This window comes from Lathamus discolor, chromosome 4, assembly GCF_037157495.1.
Source record: "Lathamus discolor isolate bLatDis1 chromosome 4, bLatDis1.hap1, whole genome shotgun sequence".
NCBI classification, from domain to species: domain Eukaryota; kingdom Metazoa; phylum Chordata; class Aves; order Psittaciformes; family Psittacidae; genus Lathamus; species Lathamus discolor.
The window spans coordinates 63,302,216-63,327,380 of NC_088887.1; the positions used below are offsets into that span (position 1 = coordinate 63,302,216).

Sequence of the window (25,165 nt, forward strand, 5' to 3'; positions counted from 1 at the left end):
CAAGTAGTGGAGAGTACACATCCCTGAAATGTAGCCATTGTAGTGTTTGCTACCTACAGCATGGGACTTGCTCATTTTAGAAACGGCAAGATGTTTTGTTCAGCTCTGCCAATTTAGTTAGGTTTTTGTTTTTTTAAATCTTACGTGGATTTCTGAGTTTGGAGACTGTGATTATTTCAGCCCGCAGGAGAGCCTTTCTTGTTTTTCATGGTTAAAAAAAAACCCTGTTTGCTAATTGTTCTGTTGTTTTTTTTGAATGTTGCTTCATAACATGCACCATTAAACTTTGTATGCAGGAATGGGAAGAAGTTATTTCTTCTTCAGTTGGTTCACACTGAAATAGCCATAAAACTCTTTATCCTGATTCTCCACTGTTTTGTAGCTTGTAAATCATTTACTTTGTGCTCCGAGTGCAATATGTTTCTGTAATTCTAGTACTGATGTTGATGTATTATTTCTACTTCAGGCTCACTTAAGGCAAGTGTAAATAACTTTACAGAGTTGCAAAACAGTAGGGAAATAAGCCTCCACAAGCTCAGGCATCAGATTTATTTTCTGGGGCAAATGAAGAGGTTCTTTGAAGCCTGATCAAAGCCCAGGCTCTCCAGTTGTGCGTAGTATAAAGTTGGTGGCGTTTGAACAGAATCTGTTGGCTTCAGGAGTTTTGTTTTTAATTTTTTTTTTTTTTCATGGGGGCTTTATATCTCTGGAACCCATATTCAACATATTTCTGGAAATGACAAATGCACTGCCATATGGCACGCCAGATTTCAAGCCACTCTGAGGTGCGTGTGTGAATTTTAGAGTGCCTGGAAGAAATGAATGAAAACCACATTCTCAATTTTATCTATTGCTAAGCTCTGTAGGCAGAGGAGGGGGGAGGCTTTGAAGTAAATTCTGCTGGAGGGATCGCATGCTTGTTTCCGAGCTGCTGTCCTAATGCAGTAAAGTGTAGACATAATTTATGTCTCAAAATACGCACTAATTTCAGCAGGACTTCAGTTTATGTGCCGCTGTGTTATTCTGGGAGATGCTAAGAAATACTGAGCATCCTTTTGCTACTGGCAATGCTGTTACTGGTTGCAGTCCTTCATTTCCAACCCTTTTTGTGCCTAAACCTCTCTTTCAGGCTTTAATGCCTGAACTTAATTCTTAAGTATTGTTGAACTGTTATTTTTATATATGCTGTGTCTCTTTAAAAGGTTCTGTATTGATTCTTCCTCATGAGTAGATTACTTAAGCTTTTGTTGGTTAGTAAAAGCTGAGGAAGCATTACTGGAGATGTTTGTACCGGGGTTATTTTTAATCCTGGAGACTCTATGAAAACTTTTTAAATGCAGAAAAGATGTTTGGGGAATTTGTATCAGGTTTTGTTTAGAAAAAAGCATCCTTCTGAAGGGCAAACTGATAAGGTAGTTTCTGATTGAGATTGGTTGTGTTCATGTAAGTTTACCCAAACTCTGTGAATTTCTTCAGATTCAAAGACAATGAATTTTTTAATTTTCTTTATATAGAAAGAGGGGAAAAAAACCCTTTCTTATGACATGAATAATTTGAGTGGTTAATATTTTGCCACAGTTGTTGCTTGTTTGGTAGAACTTGTTAAAATTAATTGTATCTTCCTGTAGCAGTCAGAGGGAGTTCACAGGGGAAATCATGTTCATCTACTAAATCCTTTCCCCAGATTTTTCTTTTATAAAGTGTTGTACCTTGATACAGTAATTGTTCCTAACTGCTTCCAGCCCACAGCCCTTATGCTGTTTGCTTTGCATGAAACCCCAAGGCTTTCAATAAGGGTGTGAGTTTCCTCCATGTTAGATCATCTCCATGGTTCAGTTTAACTTGCCGTGTGCCAGTTAATTGCTGTTTCTGACCTTGAGTGAAAGTGTGTGTTATGTGCTCCAGTTGCAATAAAAATGTGACGGTGAAGGGATGATACTCAGTGATGTAAAGCAGCAGTTTTACATGTGTTTATAATTACTGACAGTCTTGATGTTCTTAGTCACACAGCCTTCTGGTGGAAAAATGTTTTCCTACCTCCTGGAAAATACCAATTCATTAGGCCTATGTTAATTAAAAAATCAGTTTGACAAGGATGGATCTTATGGTGAGAGGCAAGAAGCAGGAAAGTGGCTCTTGCTGGCAGCAGGCAGGAGGGCCAGGAGCTGCACTTGGGATAGAATCACAGAATCACAGAAATAGTTAGGGTTATGCGCATGTGTGTTCCTGCTACGGGGCATGGAGCACCAATTCCTGGTTAGAGGTCATGGTCAGAAACATGAATAGACACAGGGTGTGGGGTTCCTGATGCTGAGAGTGTGTCCTTTTGTGGGGGTAATGGGTAACTGTCTGAAAATTCAGGGAGAGTTCTAGGAGGGGAAAATGGTATCCTTCCTTTCTCTCTGAATGGCTTTTATTTTTATTATTGTGAAATCCATCTTCAAATGATCTTACTCTTTCTGAGATGAAGGATTTTTTTTTTTTTTTTTCTTAATACAGATCTCAGTTTGTATCTGCTCCACTTAAAGACTTCTGGAGTATAGATGAAATCCCCCCAAAATAATAAAACTTTGTTCCTTGCTCTTGAAATTCTGTAGCAAGCTATATAGCATTAAGCTTGTACTGAGTGTATTGTTTATTTGTGATCAAGAATTTGGCATTTCTGAAATGCAACTTCTGGGTTTTTTTTGGTGGGAATAAAAGAAAAGGCACAGCTTTACCTCTTTTACGCACAGTTTTTAAGCATAGTGTTCTGTGTCAGAATGGTAGTACGCTTCTCAAATTTCCATCTGTATAGAAACTGGACTCATTTTGAAATAGTTTAAGGGGAGTATCAGTACATTGTGAATTTGTTAGTTCAGCCTTGTTCTTCATCGCTTTGTTTGAAAACCCTTCTCCCAATTTTTCTAGAAATACTGTGTGTATTCACATCTTGAAAGAAACTTTGGAAAGAAACTTTGAAAAATCCCGAGATGTAGTCAGACATCTGAAGAATCCCTATATGCTGAACCTTTTCATCATGTCTTTGACTTGGATCAGAATTAACAACAAAAGTCACCGCTGTTCTTTCCCTTCTCAAAGACTGGCTTGAATTCATTAGTTCTGATTTTATCTTTAAGGATTAGAGTTTAAAGCTGTCAAGTACAAAATGCTTCCTGTAGATGGTCTGCGTTACCTTTATTGTTTATAATTTTCCTTGAATTTATTATCTCCAAAATGTCAAGTGTATCAAAAAGGATGTCTGCACCTAGGCTATTACCAGCCAACCCCCTTTTTTTTTTTTTTTTTGGTCAAATTGTTCTGAATGCGTTAAAATATCTGTTATAATTAATGGTTGCTTGTCACCAGCTTAATTAAGAAAACTAAACTCTGCACAGCTCTTTTGTGTGTATTTTTCCTCCCCCGTCTGTGTAGGGAATTGCTAATTGCATGAAGTCTTTCTGCATCTCGTTCAGTGTTGTTCCTCTTACATTATGGCTGTTCTTGTCCTGTTTCTTCCTCCGCTTTTGCACTGCTTGACCTTCTCATGTGAGTTATCACACCAGCCTCCCACTCTCTATTGTACGCAAGGTGTAGAGCCTTTACCAGCCACTTACTAGCAGACTACATACGCTACCCAAGCTCTCGTTTCGAAGACACCAGTGAGGAGCAGTTTGGCAGATCTCTCTGCAATAAAATTAAGCTATGATTACATGCCCATCCAAGCTTTAATCTAGGTATCACAGGTAATGGCAGTAATGAAGATGTGATAGCCAGGTCTAGCAACCAGGGTATATCCCTGCTAGATTTGTGTTCTTGTTTATGTGTTCGTACTATCTGGAGGAACCCTGTATACGTGAAGCAGAAGTCATGCTACCCTCAGGCCATCAATTTACGCATACTTTTAGTTCTGCAAGTTTTCTTTGAAACCATGGATGTGTGGGGGTTGGCTTTGTTTTGTGTTGTTTGGGTTTTTTTTTTTTTTAGTGAAGAATTGTTTCATAACATTTGGTGGTAATTAGCCTGAGTCAGTCTTTCGGGCTGTGGGGGAAATCCTGCCCTGCTGAGAATTACAGAAGTCCTGTGGTTGATTTGTGAGGACCCCAACAGTCTCATTCCGTTTTTCAGTCAAGCTTTTGCATAGGTACACAAGATGCCTTCAGAGTTTGCAGATGTGTATGTATTAGTCTGACGGCTCATTCTTTAATTTAACATCATAAATTTCATTGAGTAATATGTGCCAAGAATGTCTTTAAACTGGTGTTTGTGTCAGATTATCTAGTCTTCTGCTTGCCAGTGTAACTGTTCTTCAGTAGCAGGTCCGGGCAGGACTCCTGCCTCTGCTTCAGCGGGAGCACTGATAGGAAAGAGAAGTCTTTTACCTGTGGACATATTAAGACGCTGGAAGAAAAAACAATGCCTCCTTCCTTTGCAGTGGTCCTTTCTTCAAGAATCTGAAGCTTTACTCAAGCAGGAGGCATTTTTGCTCTGAGACAGCTTTGAGGTTGGGTCTCAGACCTGGTATGTTCATTTGAAGCTCCCATCAGGTTGTATTCTGCAGAAAAGGAGCCGTGTCTGTGGTGAAGCCAGCCAACTTTTTTAGGTGGCAAAGCTAAAACTCAGTTCTGGAGCAAACAGCAAAGTTCGTAATGTTTACAGTTTCTAAGAGCAACGCTTCAAGACTTCATTACTGATTAGTAATAGGCATAGAAACCCATGACAGGGAATTTTGGTGGGTTTGCACTCTGGAGGGTTGCTTTTTTTCCTGTCCTCTTTTCCTTTGCATCTCTCAAAGTGAGATAGTAATCTGTCTGTAATAAAAACAAGTAGGCCTGAGTCACTTGGTTCCATGTTTTCCACATTTTGAATTGCTGAATACTGAATATTTCCGTATTGTGAATATAGCTTCTTGAGATCATTAATGCCAGTCATCACAGAAAGGGTAAGGTAATTCTAATTTGAGGTCCTTTCCAACCCTAACTATTCTATGATTCTATAATTGAACAAGCAAGTTTGCACGTGTAAAGTTACTGTAAGTTAGTAAAATGTAAGGTGAAAATAATTTTTTGGCAAAGGAATAAATTAATAGTGTACCCTGTAAGAGGGTACTAGATGATGCATCATGCTATTTGTCCTTGATATTGCTTCACTGTGGTATGTTTATTTCTGTCTGTTGGACCATGACCAGAATTTTAAATCCTGTTCATGCAGGATGTCTGTTCCTGGACTGATTTTTTGCTTTTTTATTATTATTATTTTTTTACATATATATTTTTTTATTTATTTTTTCTACCATATGTTGAATGTGCTAAGAACTCGAAGCTTCTTGTGCTGCTTTCTTAAGGTACCTAGTGCTTCTAAAAATACAGTAGCTAATAATTTAAGCACTTGATATGTTCGTAGTCTGTATATTTGAAAATTCTTGGTTTTTACTGGGAACTGTTGCTTTCTATTTAAGAAGAAGAAAGCACTCGTTGCATCTATGATGTAGCTGATTTAAATGAAAGATTGCTATAACCCATTTTTCAGATACAAATTCTGTGCATGCTTTAGCAATTGACAGTGGGTTTCTGAGACTCTTACTCTGAGGTTTCATGGCAATAGGCTTTGTGTTCTGAAGCATGCAAGATGTTTGTGCTCTTCTGCAGCTCAAGAGGTATAACTTCCCAGAGGATAAGTTCTTGTTATAAGATCTGTGTTTGCCATCATAGCGTACTGAAAGGAATGGTAAAATAAAGTGAAAGCAAATATAATTAAAATCCCGTAGAAAAGAAATTGTTCTCTCTTTTTGAAAGTAAATTAGAGTTTTCAAAATTATTTAAGCTTATAAGTACAATTTAGTGTTTTCAGTCCTTCATTACCTTTAAAAACAAAGAGATGGTACTTCTAGCTTCATTTTCAGGCAAAGACATTTGAATCATGAAGCTGACATCTTGAGATTTTTGCAAGTGAAGCTCATGTTCCTTAAGGTCTGTTATATTCCTCAGAGTTGCAGGCAGAATGAAGGTCTGTGATCTTTGGCTTTTGTTGTTGCTTCATATGGCCTTCCCATAGTTTTAGGTATAAGGTGAAGATGAATGGGAAGAACTTAAACTGGAGCAAAAGATAGGCAGTGCAGTGAGGAAGGCATTTTAAAGAGCATGCACAAAAACCCCTGTGGAAATACACTAGAAAAGACTGGGTGATTGAGTGATATGCATGGAGAAACACCTCCGCCTTCTGCTTCCTTTTCTAGCAAGAAGTAAAAAGAAAATCAATAATGTTACTGTCTTTATAATCTCCTCTGCACGGAGAAAGCTCTGGCCCAGATCTTCCCATTCTAATTGCAGAATTAGAGCATAAATTTTGAAACGATTTAATTACCCTCCTCCATGCATCAGCATAGTCTCTCCCTCAAGTTGGAACTTACCTGTTTCTCATGGTTTACTATTTGTGGTAGGCATGTAAAGAACAAAATTTAATAAAATTTCAACTAAAATTGTTTCATGTAATGACTGAAATATTTCAAAGTCTGTTCTTAAAACTCTGAACTTTTTTGTCTGGAGAACATGTTTGAAAGTGGATGGCATGTGTTTTCCTGGCTTTTGTTTTTTAGCAACAGAGCATGTGTTTAAATGTCAGCATGACATTTTGATTTGTAGTCTGCACGAGGAAGATGAGTTAGTCAGGTCAGCTATTAAGAAACAGCAATTCAACAAAGCTCTCGTGCATCCTTCAGAGAGCTTTGACTGTGGTGACTGCTTACTACAAATGAGGGATTTTTTGTTTCTCTTGCGAATGAAAAATAACCAATAAAAACAAAGGGCAGACCTGGACGTCTATAAACGGTAGTTGCTGTGTAGTGAGACAAGCTTCGGAAATACTGTAATGAAGGTAGAAAGGCATGTGATTATAATACATCCATAAATCATCCCTAAATTACCTGCACTGAAGTGGTGAAGTATTCAGAGCTTCTGAAAGTTGTTCAGATTTACCTTGTGATTTAGCAATGAATATTTTTTTACATTCAAATGGGATAACAGCTTACTTAAAATGCCATCATCTTTTCACTACCCTCCAGATTGGCGTAGTTTTGTTTTGCTCTTCCCTCCCTTCTTCCCAACCTGATGTCACCCTGTGTCAAAGGGTTCCTTATCCAGGAAATCTTGAAAAAAAAGAAACTGATGCGTTTGGAGTAAATATTCAATTGGTTGGTATGGTTTGCATGTTTTGTAAGCATTGAGCACCAAGACAAACTCCTATGCCACAAGCAGAAGGCTCAGGTGTTTGAGAAGCATGACATAGTGATGGTCAACTGGCTTCTTCAAGGGAGGGTGGGAAGTAGTGGTGTTTCCCAGGTTTCCCTGAAACGCCTGGCAGAGAAAGAGAACATTCTGAGCTACCTTCCTTGTAAATGAAATTTTATTAAGCTGTGATTGCCATCTATGTCATATTGTAAAGATGGTTGAAAAACGTGCTGATGCTCATTTCGTTCAGTTTATTGTCATACCGTATGGGATTTAAATGAGACCTAATAGAGTAGTAATTGGATTTCAGTGCCTGTGTGACACAAAGGAGGATTCATGATACTGTGCTCAGCGTGTTCTAGAGAGCAAATACAGAAAAGAAATCTTGTAATAAAGAACTGGCAACAAATAGATTCCTTGTATATATTCTAAAAAAATTAAAATAAAATTGATGCTGAAAAATTTTGTTCTAGCCTTTGCCAAAAGGTTTTTGACAGCCTCATTGACTGCATGGTTCAATTGAAAGCTATTTTAAATAGACATTATATTTTTTAATTGTAAGAAAATACAGTATATTATGAAGAAGCTTAGTTAAAATTGTTGTATCTGATATTGTAAGTTATGTTTTAACAGCAGAAAACGTGGTGGGTTACTGATTTGAATTTGTCCAAACTGGTAATATCCAAAATTGCTGGTTTGTGAAGGGATCTTTGTGCATGCCTCTCAAAATGATTTTGAGATTCACCTTGAGTGAGTGAACACGGTGGCTGTTGTTCATTGGCATAGCTTTAAATCAAATCTGCCCTGAGTTCTGGAGTGCAACCCTGCATTTGCGTAGTACCCACTTCTTTGAATTTCTTTTTGAATTAGCTGTACACTCTAGAACTTAACAGATTCTGTGATAGGGCTACAGAACTGATGGACAAGGGTAAAGCAGTTGATGTCATCTACCTGGACTTGTGCAAAGCGTTTGACGCTGTCACACACAACATCTTTCTCTCTAAAGTGGAGAGATATCAATTTGATGGATGGACCACTCGGTGGATAAAGAACTGGCTGGATGGCTGCACTCAAAAGAGTTGTGGTCAATGGCTCGATGTCCGGCTGGAGACCAGTAACGAGTGGTGTCCCTCAGGGATTGGTGTTGGGACCGGTCTTGTTTAACATCTTCATCGCTGACATGGACAGTGGGATTGAGTGCGCCCTCAGCAAGTTTGCCGATGACACCAAGCTGTGTGGTTCGGTTGATACACTGGAGGGAAGGGATGCCATCCAGAGGGACCTTGACACACTTGTGAGGTGGGCTGATGCCAACCTTATGAAGTTCAACCATGCCAAGTGCAAGGTCCTACACCTGGGTCGGAGCAATCCCAGGCACAGCTACAGACTGGGCAAAGAAGAGATTCAGAGCAGCCCTGCAGAGAAGGACTTGGGGGTGTTGGTCGATGAGAAAATGAACATGAGCCGGCTGCAGTGTGCGCTCGCAGCCCAGAAAGCCAACCGTATCCTGGGCTGCATCAAAAGGAGCATGACCAGCAGGTCGAGGGAGGTGATCCTGCCCTTCTACTCTGCTCTTGTGAGACCTCACTTGGAGTATTGTGTGCAGTTCTGGTGTCCTCAACATAAAAAGGACATGGAACTGCTGAAACAAGTCCAGAGGAGGGCCACGAGGATGATCAGGGGACTGGAGCACCTCCCGTATGAAGAGAGGCTGAGGAAGTTGGGGCTGTTCAGCCTGGAGAAGAGAAGGCTGCGTGGAGACCTCATAGCAGCCTTCCAGTACCTGAAGGGGGCCTATAGGGACTGTAGTGACAGGACAAGGGGTAACGGGTTAAAACTTAAACGGGGGAAGTTTAAATTGGATATAAGGAGGAAATTCTTTCCTGTTAGGGTGGTGAGACACTGGAATGGGTTGCCCAGGGAGGTTGTGAGTGCTCCATCCCTGGCAGTGTTCAAGGCCAGGTTGGATGAAGCCTTGTGTGGGATGGTTTAGTGTGAGGTGTCCCTGTCCATGGCAGGGGGGTTGGAACTAGATGATCTTGAGGTCCTTTCCAACCCTAACTATTCTATGATTCTATGATTTTGACCAGGAAAGTTTCTTATTTTCAGATGTTTCTGAATATCCCTGATGTCTGTGCTCAAGAAACAAAACCTCCAACCCAACAGCAACAAAAAACCCCTCGCCTCTGACTATGAGAATCTTGGTGTAAAAAGCTCAGTGAGGAATGCACAACCTTAAATATAGGCACGTTCATAATGAATGCTTTGCTCTCTCCTGAATTTGGTATCATGCTGATAGCAGAAGCACTCACAATATATGTACAGTAAGTTATATCCTTACCTTTGAAAGTGTTCTCTCCAGTATACAGACGGATCAGGATTAGAAACAGTCTAAATCAGACTGCTATTTTTCATCATTTTTCGCTTAGATTTATTTAAAGGTTTATCTATTCGTAATAGGCATAAAGGTTTATAATTAGGACATAGTTACTAACCAATATATATTGCTTCAGTTACTTGGCACATGCAGTTTTTACTTGAGTTTTCTAGTTTTAATAGTTTCATTTAAAAAACAGCAAACTTTCATTTCTCTGTGGTTTCAAAAGCAGTTATTTTAATATTCCTGCAAAGAAAGAACAGAATCCTTTTGTTTTGTTTTCTTTGTTGAATTAAAAGGCTATTTCACCCCCACTTTGGTCCTTGTCTGTTTTTCAATCCTGTGGCAAGGTTCAACAAACTGAATTTGCCACATAATTGAGCAGTAACACAGACACTTCCAAGGGAAAACAGAAATCAGCGGTTACAGTGGTTTAAGGAAAGCAGCAAAACCAGCAAGAAATCATATTCTTCAATTAAAAGCCCTGAATACCATTTGTCACTGCTGCCTAGTATGTAAGTGAGGCAGAATATTATTTCATTTGGGGTTTAGATAAATTTAGCTTGTTCTTCTGGGAGGTTGGCATGTTCTACTACTGCTGTTAATATTTTTGTTGGGAAAAAAGTTTTGGGAAAACCAAAGCAGTAGTGGAGGTTGTAGAGGTAAGCAGAAATCTTTGTAACTACTGGAGTCAATACATCTTTTCTTGAAGAAGTGAACCTAGAAGCTATTATCTTGAGGAGCAAATCTGGACAAGGTAATTGGCTTTGACCTTTTGCCAGATGTCTAACAGTTCTTTTTCCCCCTCTCCCATGTGTCCAGATAAATGTCATGCCTTTAGGTTTTTGTTCCCTTGTTCTGGTTTCAAGTGTGGAGCTGCTTATGTAGCTAATCTGCTCTTAAAATTGTTTCCACTTCTAACCCCAGTAGGACTCTCTTTTGGGGTATTCAGGCAGAATTGACATAATTGGATTTCTGCCCAGATACTGTATTTAGATAGCTTTGGAGATGTCATTAATTTGACAGCTGCCATAGGAAATCTTTGTTTTGACTATTGTTACAGTGCCTGCAATGTTTCTATTGCATTTTCATTTGTAGTCTGCCACTGAATTGGCATTATTAAAATGAGTAGAATAAGACACCGTCAAATGTGTACAGGACATGAAAGGGAGAAAATTGGTGCTGAAAACCTCAGAAGGTAGGGTGTTGCCAAGTTCTCTTTGGGTATTACGAGATTTTGGAATATCTAGTTATCTTTCAAACAGCAATAATAGCAGCGCCTGCGGCTAGGGCTGCTGTAAGCTGAGGTGGAACCAAAGCTGTGTTAATGTTTCTCATTGTCAATCTAAAGCAAAGTTTGTGGGGTAGTTCAGGCAAAAACTGCTTCAATGATTTCTGACTGTTAAGTTGGAAGAAAAAGCAGTTATTTTGATGGACTGTGTTCTTGAAGTACTGTTCCTAGCAACTTGGGTATTAGTTTCTTTTTGTGGATCTGAGGAACCTAGTGGTTTAGTTTTGACCTGCAGGTTGAAGGTGCTGACTTCAGAGACTGTCATTCTGCCATGCCCAAAGAGGATGGGCACAGTACCACACATCACGGACTAGCATGTATCGCCTGCCAATTCATGTAGGAATCAAAGCCACCTCTATGTTCCAAGTATTTATCTTCTACTTACCTTTGGCTGTTAGTTATGAACACCTCGTTATAGTAGTTTTATACTTGAACTGCATGAAGTTTATTGTTTTCTTCAGTTGGGTCATCAGAGGAGACTCAGGAAATCTTTGTCTGGAATGCCAGTTTTTCCCAGCCATTGATATACAAATATACTGGGACAAAACCACCTTGCTCTTCCCAGGCAAGATAATTTTCATCAGGGCATTAGTGAATTCTAACACCAGGTCCTACTTGAGCATATTCCAGTTTCAGTAAGGGATTTTGTGTTGTGGTCTTTATTTTTTTTTTTTGTTTGTTTTTTTTTTTTTTTTCCCTCCCTCAATTTTACTAACAGATTCCAGTTTAATGTCTGTTTGTGTGAATTCTTCAGCTCTGGGCTTTTCAACATTTTCAATAAAATACCCAGCTTCAGTAAACAGTAAATCTTTCTACTCTTTCTGGTGGTGCTTGAGGTAGATTTCTTCAACTTGCTCCCTCAGCTGAAGTCATTATTGATTTCTTCACCCAAGTGCCAAGATGCCTGGACTTCTTTCTGCCATCCATTCAAAGTGAAATGGCTTCCATTCATGCTCACAGTGCTTCAGGTGAAGTTTGTAGGGCAGAGCTTGCATAATTTTCCAAAGTAAGATACTCTACTTGAACAGTAATGTCTACAGCATCCTTATGTACGTGGTGGCTCTGAGGAAAGGATAAAAAACCCAAACACCTTCAACAAACAGGTTCAGATGCACGAAGTGACTGCTGCAGCTGATGGTGATGACAGATTTTACAGCAGGTCAGGAGTGACCAGACCAGGCCTTGCTCTATCTGTGTAACATATGAAGTCATTGCTTTGTAGTTTGAGAGTTATCAAGAAGCTTCTGGCAATGTCTTCCTTGAAGACATCAGTCAGGGTGTATTTCCACCAATTCCTTGTATCTGCCTGGTGTTTTCAAAGACAGTCACTGATCTTGACCTGTCCTGCTTAACATCGCCTTATCCATATAATTTAGCACCAAGACAGTAGTGGCACTGATATTTCAAATTCAGACAGTGCTGTGTTGAATGCACACATACGAAAGATTTTCTTTGGACTAAGAAAGAATGAATAATTTACCTGAACAAAACTCTAATAAGGATTGCAGTCAGGCTTTAACTTTGAATTGCCAGTGGACGAGGTCTGCTTTACTTGACTCTACGGTATTAGTAATCCATAGTCTCCCTGTAGCCCCTGTACAGTTAATTTTCTGTTACATCTCACCCCAAAGCAAATCTTCACTAACTGTGGAGATGTAAGATTTATTTGCTTATCTTAAACATGAGCCTCCCTAGCTACGAGTGCTAACCAGGCATCTCTGCCTAGTGTTCCTCTGATAGTGAGTTAGCATTGAATCCTTCTGTGGTAGCTAATTCACTGGAATCTTTGTTTTTGCTTCTCCATAAAGCATCGGTGAATGCCTTTTTTCAGTAGAGGTGTGTATTTTCGGTAAGGTACATGTTCAGATTACTCGATCGCTGTGAAGAGTGTATTAATATGTTGCTTATAGTCATCTTTCATAGCCCTGAAATCCACAGCTATTGAATTTAAAGCTCTGACTCTACTAGAGAGGTTTGGAAGAACTGGTCATGTATGTGTTACGTAAAACATTTTAAAGCAAATACGCAGTAGGAAGAATAGATTTGTGAAGGAGGTGCTTGAGCTGATGAGTTGTTAGCCACTCAGGTGCTCAAAGATTCTGATCTTATTTTTGCTTAATGGAAGTGCAGTCACTGTGTATTTTTTTACAAACCAAAAATTTGAAGTATTGATCAGAAAAAGTCTGAAGTTCCAGAAGAACAAATTATTAAACTATGTGTACAAATTATAAGTGCCAAAAAAGTTACCTAACTATAAATGCTAAGATGTTTCTAAAAATGAAATCTTTAATTTGAATAATAAGGTATCCTATTAAGGATACCAAAATAATTATCTTATGTTCAAACCATGAGCTGAGAAGCTTGCTTAGTTAAGCACTACCTCAGGTTGAAGTCTTATCATTTTGTTTCCTTAAAGATACTGGGAGACAAAGTTTAAGAACAGCCTTGGTACTTACAGTTCAGGTTCTGCTTATCTATCTGCAATTATAATTGGTAATGTATGGCTTTCAGAATATATTTGTAAGGGCTCTTGAGGGGCTTAGAGCTGTCCTAAGACCTTTGTTGCTTCTCCTGTGTGTGCTTTAGGGATATTTATGCATACACTTACATGGCCAGCTGTAGACCCTTAAATAAGGAAAATGAGAAAGTTTGTGTTTTCTTATTCCTATTGTACATAGAAAGGAAAAAATGGGGGAATTGAGGTAAAATGGAGTTTCAGTACTTCACTTTTCACAGATGGCTCCTGAATAGGAGTGCTTAAAAAACCTGGGGCTATTTTGCTGGCATGGTACTTTTGTTGTGAGCTTCCTTCAGCTTGCAGAGTGACTAGGCAGGGCTTGCATTTATTTTGATGCTCAATTATCCATCTGAAAAAACAGGTGTATGGGGGTTCTTGTTGGTTTTGGGTTTTTGTTGTTTGTTTCCCTGTGACTGCAATATTCCATGTCCTCCTAAAGAGTTTGTAGCCTTGCTGGGGGAAAGGCTTCCTGGCCTCCCATTCACAGTTTCTCCACTCTGCTTTGGGGGTTTGCTTTTATTTTGCTTTTTCTCATGCAGGGACTGCCCTGCAAGTTTGCAGCTCAGCATAATCAAATTTGAATTAGGTCAATATCAATAAGTATCAAGTTGGGAAATCCTACTTAAGCCAGGAGTTTAGAAATTTGCATATTACAGTGAGTTTAGGTAGTAATTTGGTATCAGTATTAGGTTTTTTTAATAGCTTTGGGAAAACTTCTAGCTGAAAGAATGTAAGAAGTATGTGATTACTTTTAATAAAATAATGTGATTCTGTAATATATATATTGTAGAATTCTTAGCAGATGCAGTCATTAACAGATGTCACCCTCCTTGTTTCTTTCCAATGTAAAAAGATGTGAGTCATGCATGCAGTTGGATTGCAGCTACAGAGGAAGCTGGCAGTAGAAGTTGTCTTTTGAAATACAGTAGTTATTTTAAACATTGATATTATTTAGACAATCAACTGCTTGTGTTTCCCGAGAAGATTGGGAGTTAGTGATTGTGCAAGTAGATGTAAAAAATGTTCTTGTTTTTTGAAACGTATCTTGTATACATAAGTCTGAAGAGGATATGCATTTGACTACAGGAGTTAAGTGAGAATATAGGTCAGCATAGCCTCTTTGGTTGCATGGGGTTGAAGTGTGAGCCATTGCACTGTCTCTAGCTGTGTTCCTCTCCCTACCCCCTACAAAGTATATGTCTATTTAAAACAAAACAAAAACAGTGGTCTGAGTGACCAATGATACATGTCTAATAACTTCTCCAATACAGACAGCATGGCTGGGAGGTGTGCTACAGCTCTTACATGCCAGATAAGAGCACAGATAAGATACACAACCTCCTGCCTGTGCACTGTTCAGAAGAGACACAGACTTCTCAGGGTAACCCTTGCAGCCTTTAGTGATGGCTCTAAGCCTGGGCAGCTTAAAAAAGATCATTAAAACACAGAAGTTTCTTTGCTTCAAGAGCTATTCTCATTTTCACAGCTGGCATACGGACTTAGATGTTTTCTAGTGTTTTAAGTATGTGGCAGTCTTTTCTGCATGTAAGGGAGTGAGACTGTTCTTGTGCCCATTTCACTTGCCTTCTTGATGTTAAGGAACTGAAATCTTTAGAGAAGAAAACCTTAGTTGTATAGAGTGTATAGCGTGAAAGGATTTAAATTTTGTTTTCAGAATGCTATACACATTGTAATGCAATGTTGCAATTTGCTGCCTTTTTGAAACCTTATGTTATGTGAATCCAGTCTTGCTTTCTGTTTTTTCCCTGTTTCATACTTAATTTTAAAATGTAGTATTCAGTGATTGCCTTACCTTATCAGAGTTAAAGAATGGTTGCATATTTTAACATTACTATTTTCTTAGCTTCAGAAGAAGTTTATATTAAGTGACTTTTGTGAGGATATATATACGACTAGGAGGTTAAAATACTCAGCTCATACTAGAGTCTTGAATGAACTTAGTGAGTTTCTTTTCCCTTTAAGCAAATTCAGGCATTGAGCATTTGAGTGCTGCTCTGGGGAACTGGATTGTGCTTGCCCAATTGTCTGCATAGTTAAAATATTTTGAGTGTAGCCTATTTTGACATAACTTCATTTGAAATATCTGCCTAATGGAGAAGTCTTAATGGAATACTTTAATAGCCCAAAGTGGTTACCTGCAATTGCTCCAGTGCATTTCAGTCAATTACAAAGGAAGGCAATATTTAATGTTGGAGTGGAGCTAGATGGTGTAATGAACTGGCAGATTGCCATCCTGATCTTCTCCACAGGAGAATTTGTATTAATGTGATGCTTTTCATTTGTTCTCCAGAAGGTCACCAATAATATGTCAGTTGTTGAATTTTGTCAAAGTTATTGGAGTCACTTGAATGCCTTAACCATCAGAGGTAAAATACCCACTCTGTGCACTACAGGTTTATGGTCAGGTCATTCTTGTGTATTAGCATATTAAGTATCAGAGATTATTTTAGCTATTTCATGTCAGAATTTAAATAGGAGGTAGTCAAGTACTACAGAGCGAGCTGAGAGAGCTGTCATTGAAATAGTCATTGTAATGCTGAATCTGGATTTTAACCATGGCGATAAAGAAAATGGGGCACATCAGAGCTATTAGTGAAAGGAAGGGCGATTAATAACTTTGGATGTTATTTGTAGTGTAATCAGTACAAGAGGCACTAATTTATTCTTAAGGTTGTAAAATTGTGTTCAAATGTAGATAGTTTTGGCTTTCTACCTTGTGTGTTTGTAATCACGTGTCCATCCAGTTCCTATGTTCTGCTATTCCTGTTCGTTGTGGTCGTCTTCTGTTCTTCTGCTCTAGGCCTTACAGGAATCATAAGATATAGAGGCAGTCACATATGGTAAGGAACTGTGGCATTTTATATGCAGCAGGGCTGACACTACTGCAGTAGTGTTGGTGTTAGGTTTGGGATATGACAACTAGGTGTCACACCAGGTAGTACAGAAGTAATGGGAACTCATGATACCACGAGACATGACTGCCCAGCTCTGTACCTGTTTGCCTTGCTGCATTTCAAAGAAGTTGTTGACTTAATTTGAAGGTTGATGGAGATTCATTCATATTCTAAGTTTAACTATTCATTCCCCAGTCTGGCTTTGCTATCAAATACAGCTTTTAGAGTCCTGGCTGGTAGGATGCAGTAGGAGAACCAGAAAACCCCATCTACAGTACAAGCCTCCTATGTGGGGGCAGATAGTCTCATACCCTAACCACTGTTTCCATTGACTGCCCTTCAGGAAGAAAGATCTCAGACTTCTGTAACTGAAAGGTTGTTTCAAAGAACATATTTAAAGTATAAGTGAATTACTTGCTGTCCAGGTTTCCATTGCGAGTTTGAGTCACTCTGCAACTCACTGCATTGCAGGCAAAGCTTTGGGCTGTGGGGGTGTGGATGGAAACTTGTTACGCTTCTGGGGAAGTGAGACTCTGTGCGACTCTTAGCAGAAAACTTCTGGTTCTTCCATAGCAAAGTGAAGATTTTTAGCAAGAGAAAAATAGAAGGTCACAATACAATGGAATTGAGCCCAGAGAGGACAGAGGCTGGTCTGAATCTTGTCCTTATGTGTTAGATTATCAGTGTTTTATTTGAAGTATTGGTAGCAATGAGGTTTTCTTGTGCATCTTCTTCCTTTGGCTCTTTGCCCTATCACCATTAACATCCTGAGCTACTTTTAATGTACATTAATTGAGCTGTGAAAATAAAACCATTCTTGTAGAGAAGGAAGTTAGCATTGTTATACTGAGATAAACACATGACTCATTCTTTTCTTATGTGTTTAGATGGAATTTGGACTCTTTATTTTCCTCAACTATACTACTTCCCCAGTTGACTTAATAAATACTTGAAAAGCTACCTTTGTCTTTGTGATTAACAGTCCTGTTTTTCATCTTACTTTCAAATGCAAGTTCTAAATGTAAATGTACATTTCTGAAGGTGGAAGCAGTAATTGAGAGAGGTGTTAGCTTTTCCTTTAAGCAACAACAATAAAAAATCTGAAACAAAATTGAAGCTTGGTGCAGTATTCAGTGGTGGATGGTAATGGGTGGTAGATGACTTGTGAGGTAGGAAGGGGAAGAAGCTACCTCAGATGATCTTGTAACAAAAAATGAAGTTACTTTTGTTTTCTCACTTTTCCCCCTTAATATAAAAAATGTTCTTGCATTATTGACAGGGGAAAAGCATGTACTACAAAACACTCAGCTGGTAGGAAAATAGATCTGTCATGCCTCAGGCTTTTAATGTTGCTTCATTTATTGAAGCATCTTTCCCATTTACTTGATATTTGTTCTATAATTTCAAATACAATTTTCAGCAAGAGCACGGTTAAGGTGTGTAACTGGGTAGGAAAACTGATGTAACGAAGTGTGGTTGCCTACAGTCTGTGTCTAGAGAAAGCTGAAAAGCTGGATTGGGTGGTGGTGCAGAAGGTGCTCCAGCCATATCCCTGTCAAAGGAGAAGGGGGGAGGTGATCCTTCAGCCCTGTCTGCTCTCTGCTGTCACAGGCATATTCCTCATCCAGCTGAGCTGGATCAGGAGGCTTTTCTGTTTGAAGAACAGCCTTATAATTTGCTATCTTCCATTTTGGTTGGTTTGGGGTATTTTTTGTATGTTTTTCAGGAGGGCTAACAATGCCGTAGCTTCCTTTGCAGCTGGGGAGCTGAGGGTTAGAAACTCGTGTACTTTACCCTTAACAATATATTTATGCTTATATGTTTGTCAAACTATAGTTTTAGTAGTCCTGTTACTCCACTTATTAATGGGTGGAAGTCTAAAGCTCATCTTTGAACATCTGTGTGAGGTATTTATAATACTTTTGTCAATACTTCCCCCACTCCTTCATTATGGTTTGGGTTGGAAGAGACCTTAAGCTCATCTAGTTCCAAACCCTTGCCATGGACAGGGACACCTTCCAATAGACCAGGTTGCTCAAAGCCCCATCCAACCTGGCCTTGAACACTGACAGGGATGGGGCAGCCACAGATTCCTTGGGCAACCTGTTCAGTGCCTCACCGTGCTCACAGTAAAGAATTTCTTCCTTATATCTAATTTGAACTTCCCCTGTTTAAGTTTGAACCTGTTACCCCTTGTCCTATCACTACAGTCCCTGATGAAGTCTTTCTCCAGAATCCTTGTAGACTCCCTTCAGATGATGCATGAGATCACTAAGTGAATTCCTCTTTTGAATTGAATTTCTTCATAGGATGCTTTTTTAGAGCGGCAGCTGGTTGAAGTCTGTTCAGAGAAGACTTTGAACAGAAACATTCCTGCATGAGTGGCCTCAGGTTGAGTAGGCATTGTAATATATTGTCCTTACAAGCTAGGGGCTGCAGCACAGAAAGATGCTCAGAATTCTTTCTGAATTGTATCTTAATGGATTTATTGCCTGAATTTGTCAGACATCCTGTCAAGTTAGAAGTGTCATTAAAACCCAGAAACGAATGTATAAATACTTTGAAGTTTCTTCTGAAAGATTACTTTTGTGGCTAAAAATACTTAACAGAGTTCTCTGGCCCTATGACAAGCTTCACCACTTCTGTCAGAGCTCACTCATGTTGGGTCAGTATCTCTTGTGCCAGACAACCCCAAACCACACACAGCAGTAATCCAGCTGGATTACACATCTGAATGTGTGTGAGTGCCTCATGGTTGGAAAGAGTCATGTCCCACAAAACTGCTGGCTATGCTCTTGCTGATGTACCTCAGTTTTCTATGTGTAGTGGTGTTTCTGTTTTCTTAGGAAGTATGGACAAGTTAAACTGACTAATGTAGAACTAACGGAAACAGTAAATAATGGTGTTTTAAAAAATATAGTATTTCTAAAACTGGGCTGAATTCTTAGTTCCATTTCTTGACTGATTTTTCTCTGTATTGTGATGCCTGGGTTTGTAGCAGCTTTTTTTCCCTAGATGGTTTGTATTGACTGTGGTTAAATTGACCTTGTATTAATTGAAAAAAAGTTAAATTGGGGATAGATTCTATTTATGCTAAACAGGTGGATCAAGTTAGAGCCATTCTACCTGCTTTTAGGAGATTCTGCTAGTATGAAGACTAAGTTACCTAGCTAAAGGTCTTCCAATTTTAGTGCCAAATCTAAAATACGTGGTGTTTGTTGTTTCAGATAGTGGTGTACGTAGCTTTGTTGGAGAGTCCTGCCTTTCACTGCCTGGATCCTTTTAACAGCGTGCCAAAGGTGAGTGGCTTAAGTTCAGTGGTTATTTTTGTAACTACAGGTACCAAGTGAACTGGGTGCATTGCTTGGGTGTTGCTTTTATGTAGCATAGTATTTGTGATTTATTTTTTTAACTGCTGGATGGATGATTAAATAGCAAGACTTTTTCCTTCAGTGATCTGAGACAAATCAGTATTAGCTCCTACTTTCAAAAAAAGACAAGAAAAAAAGATAGGCTCAGACTATTAATTAAGCGCTGGATATTGCTACCATTTCTTTTTGGCTCCTGTCTCCTGTTACCTACTGCTTTGACTTGGGATGTTTTTCCCTGAAGGCATTGTAGGAAGGACGTGGTGGTGTGGGAGGTGTGGAGGAGTAGCAGCCATCCATAGCCTATGGTGGAGCAGGCTTAATATTATTCTTTGATTGAATTCTAAGAATTAAGTAATAGCTTATAAAGTATTGAGAAGAAAGAAGGCTTGTGGGTTTTCTGTGGGAGTGGAACAGAATTGCATTCAGTACATTGAGAGTATCTTCCTGGGTCGTCTCTGAAGACCTGAAGTAACCTAATGAAGTTGATGTTTTTCATAGGCTTCATTTTGTGGTAGAGACTGGCTACGTTTCTGTTAGTTCATATACCCTGTTGTCTGTTTCTAGTAACTGTAGTTGATCTCTGTGGCTTAGAAGAGATTTATTAATAGAAACTTTTAATAAAATGAAAGCTCATTACAAGTGTACCAAAAAATAAACACAAAAAGACTGAATACAGAGTGATCTTTCAGCACTCTGAGGCTGCAGCATGGGGCAGAAAAATGAGAATCTTAGTTTCATTCATTACTTTACCAGGTGGATTTATTATTTATTATTTCTCAAATTCTCTATTTATAAAATAAAAGTAATGTTACCTTCTTCAGAAGGAAGTTATGCAGGCTAATTATTGACATTTTTGAGCCTTCACATGGGAAGCAGTGTATGAAGTCTTCATGTGCCTTGATATTTGTTGTGAGTTCTGTTAAATACTTGTTCAATGAAGTGTTATCAGATGTTAAAATTAGACTTAATTTGTTTAATAAAGTGCAGGTGAGCCAGTTAGAATTAAAAATGCAATCCAGTCTTAAATAAAGCATCTACGTGTGTTGTTGCAAATGATTGTTTCCTTCAAACTGGAAAGGCAATTCTGAAGTACTAGGATAAAAACCGAGATGCTACAGATGGCTTTTGCACTACGTTTTCAAATTATCCGCTATATGTCTTTAAATGAAATTAATAAATTTATAACCCTGGCCTTTCCAACAGATCAGCATCTAGCTTTGAACATCTTGTATTTGTGTTTAATGACTAATAGTGAGAAATCTTTTTGTGATAATTTTCTGGAATAGAAACTCCATTAAGTGCTCTTTATATTTTTTCTGTGTTGTGTAGGTAGCAAAATTAAAATATGCTTGCAAAGGCTGTTAATGTAAAAGCAAAATAAACACGTAACCCTAAAGCAAATGATTCATCAAACTGTAGACTTAACTATAGTAAAATTATTCTAAATTTTCTACGAAAAATTTCTACTCAAAATTAAGTTTGTATCTTTCTATGGCCCACATTTTGTGTCTATTTCAAATGTGTACTATAAAATTCTTTGGAGTTTTATCTTCGGAATCTCATGTCCTTTTTTATAATAGTTTTTAGTTAAATATTCAGTGAAAAGAATAAAAAAAATTCCACTGCTTTGTTTGGTATCTGGATTCTGAGTTTAGAGTCATCTTTAGGTGTTGAGCTTATTTCTGTGATATTTGGCTTACAGAGTAATTTTTTCTTCTACCCTTTAAAACAACGAGGAGGGAGGGAATGCAAACATGCCTGAACTGTGTTGACAGCAGGCGAAGGTTTTATATACTTTCCCAAAAGTCAGTAAATTGATAATAGCTCACTGAAAGGAAGAAGCAGAGGAAGAACTGTTTGGACATCTCAGCTGGCAGGAGGTGTAGGGATGTCTCTTCTGCTCCCTGTTCTTTAAAAGATGGGTACCCAGTATACTTGCTGTGTCCAATAAGACAACACTTGATTTCAGTAACAAAATTAAATCTAACTTTTGTATTAATATTTATGTCTGTTTCCATTCTTTGTGTGCATATTTCTGATGGACTATATTTAGCTTGGTAAAAATATAATTCTTCAAAACATGGAACATTCTAATGCTTTTCCCACAAGGAAGCAACTGCCTAGGTGTAGGTTCAGTAAAGCATGAAGCAGAATATAGTAAACATTTTGCCCTTTGAAAGGGAAATGAGATTAGCAACAGAGTAAATATTCACAAATTGCACTAAGAATATTCTTAAGCTTCACTGAACTGTGGACAATAATGTGCCCTTACATGATTTTTTGAGTATGTGGGTGTCAAGATCTTCCAGTTCATCCTTACTCTGTCTGGGCAAGCTGGCTTTTTTTCAGTTGTTTGTTTTTGTTTCTTCTCTGGAAGAGAACTACATGGAAAGCATGCTTAAAAATGTAAAAAAATCTGTCATTTCTGCAATTAAATTAGTATGAAGCTATAGATGAAGTGTAATGTTCAGGCAGTTTATTGTGATCATTCAGTTGTTGCAAATCTGAAATTATCCGAAAAGTATTTAACCTATAGGTAGTGGAGTTCTGTACTTTTAAACTTGTTCCTCATTTACTTACAGTTTTCAATCAAAAAATAAGTTGCATCTTGTATTTTCACAATAGAATATTTTGAAAAGTGATTGCAATATTAATATGTGCCTTGAGTGGTTAAGATAAAAATCTTCTGGGAAATGTTCTTTAATAGGATAATTTTTTGAGACTTCATGCACCTGTATGGAAGGTACTGTTTGGTTCTTCAGGGATACATCTGTTCACAGGAGTGAGATCGTTTGATAACCCCAGAAACAAACAGGTACAAGCAAAGTTATCAGTGTCTTAATACTGAGCAGATTTGCCAAACTGTGATCAGATGTCTGTAGCTACAGTACCACAACATTTGGTGGAAAGCCTGACCTGTAAAGGCACTCAGAACAACTGTGACACAAACAGGCTCCTGACATTGTGAGTCTGAGGACCTGCTCACAGCTTCTGAAAGATTGATCTTCCTCCTTGTTTAAAGAGGAAAAAGCAATACAAACATTTCAACTTGATAGAACTCTTTGTGATGCTGCATGGAAATATTTCTTGGTGGATTTCTGTGGATCAGAATGTTATACCTATAAGCAATACCTATTCTTAGTGTTTTGTATCAGTTAGTTATGTCAGAAATTTTGATCCTGACAGTAACTAAGAATGAAAGGTATGTACTGAGTGGATGTTTGGATTCCTTTCCCTTAAAAGTTTCTTGTAATTACATCAGTTATCCCAGGTGCCTGAAGTGTTGATTTTAAGCCTTTGAATGCAACTTTAGCATTACTTAAACATAGTTACAGACATTTAGAATAGTAAATGAATTTGTAGGCTACTGCCTATTATGTTATACTAATGGTATAATACTTTCTAACCTGTAATTGTGGACAGTAGGGAAGAATACTTTCATCCCACTCTTAAAGCCCTGTTACAAGATATACTTACAAATAAATTCATCTTCCATGAATGACGTACTTTACTTTTTTAGAATTTTTTTTTACATTTTTTTCTTTTTCTGTTTGTAGTAATTGTAGTTGTTTCCTGAAAATACAGGCATGCTTTTACTTACTAATAATGTCAAATTAGAGTCTTAATAATCACTTGTCTAATTTTTTTTTTCCAGCTTTGACAGCTTCAGGTGCAACTCAGGTTTGTAGATCCCAACAGTAACTTTTATGGTCTCCAAATGGCCTTTGCAGTATGCTTTAACTGCAGTCCATATGGATTCCTCATAGGAGAACACTGTACAGCTTTCATCAATACATGAAAATTCAGTTCTAAAAAATAAAACGATGACTGCATTTTTCCCGGTGGAAGTAATTTTGTGGTTTGATAGCCACTATGGACTTCGGCTGTCGTCTTATCCAGCGTGTCAGTTTTTCTGAGCCAAAAAAAGCTTTGCCTGCTGGAAAGAATGCATGAATATAGCATATGATCTAAGCTATATATGTAAAGTAGATATATAGGAGTAAGCTAAGGTTAAGCGTGTGCCCAAGTATATTTGTGAACTGAGTACAGTAGTCAGTACAGCTAGTACTGAATACAGCAACCAACCTTGGTGTCTTAACCAGCAGTTAAAGGAATGGCACTGGCAGAACAGGTTGTTGAGCCCTTATTCCTGTGGTTTCTAAATAAATATATCCCTGTGTTACGCCAGTTTCAGTTAGAAGATTTAAATGTGCACTGCACTTTTGAGAGACAACTTAGAATATGATCTGAAGAAATCTTATGCAGTTAAGCTACATCACGGGGATGCTGAAAGCATTAATGACTTAGGTGAGTGTTGTACATAGAGGCTATGGCAGGGAAAAGTCAGCTTGAGGCTTTTGCGATGTGGGGAGTGGGAGGAGTCCTTGTGCCAGCCCTGTGTAGTGTGATAGAGCTGTATCGGTGTGGGGTGGGAGCCAGTGATCCCAAACCCTCCTGAAGGAGGAAGCAGATTAGCAGCTGAGGCCACTGAGGTCACCAGTTACTCCAAATTCTAACTGCCTCATGAAGAAGCTGTTGTCATCTCCTGGTTGCAAATACCTCCTGGGATCTCCTCCGCTCAGGTTTCTGTTTTGTAGCTCTTTAGGGCTGACTGCTTGAGCTGTTGCTTTGCAGAGTAGGCACGCCGCCAGTGTTGGTGTAGGTCACTTAAAAATCAGTTGAAGGCTTGTTCGTCCATTTGATAATGGCTGGAAGGCAGTTCTCCTGGTGTGGAGGCTTTGAGGGAACTTTAAATGATTATTTTTTCATGTTAGAATTGGTGTGTAGTAGAAATAGAGCTAAAACTGTAATGTGTATTTTCAGTAGTGCTCTTAATATATTCCATATAACATCATGTTCAAATGGTACATATTCAGGAGTGTTATTGTATTTAAAAAAAGGTTCTGCTTGCTGAAATACTGTGTTTTTAATGAATAGTGAGAGGCTGTACGCTTAGTTCATGTCGTTCTGTATCTGGCACATGGTTTTGTGTGTCACCCAGGGGCACTCTGGATAACTGCTGAAATCAGTGAATTTCACAGAACAGAAAATATTTAAAGGTTAGTATGGTATATTTGCTGTGGAATTCTAATAACTCGGTTAATTAATCTTGGATTACAATTACTGTTTGGACTGTGGTAACAAAGCTTGGATTGTACTAAGCAGAGAGGACTGAGAAAATGAGTTTGTCCTGTTTATTTTTTAAGCTAGTAGGAACACAAAACACAGAATACAAACACAGATACAAACCTTTTATAGCCTATTTTTCTTCCTCTGATTTTAAGAGTCTCATTATAAGACATTGCAGAATCCCAGCTTTAATGCCTACTTTCCTTTGTGCTCTCTCTTCACACCCTTTTGTTTCAGGGATCTCCTGCAGCTCTCATTTTACCCCTCCTAATTTTGGAGGCTGTTGTCTGTGTCAGCTGCTCTGAGTTGTTCCCCATAATAGAGCCTCTGTGCAGCTCATTTTCTACCTGCTCCGTCA

General features: G+C 38.5%; 1 protein-coding gene across 3 annotated transcripts in view; it reads left to right on the top strand.

Annotated features, from left to right (window-relative positions):
- NCK2 (NCK adaptor protein 2) overlaps nt 1-25,165 on the top strand; it is a 90,921-nt gene that overhangs the window by 14,267 nt on the left and 51,489 nt on the right. For 2 of the 3 annotated variants that reach the window (XM_065677797.1, XM_065677796.1), the window contains one exon: nt 19,534-19,605. The exons of the other annotated variant lie outside the window; for it this stretch is intronic. The gene's annotated coding sequence lies outside the window, so the exon portion shown is untranslated. The remainder of the gene's footprint in view (nt 1-19,533; nt 19,606-25,165) is intronic. 3 annotated transcript variants of the gene reach the window in all.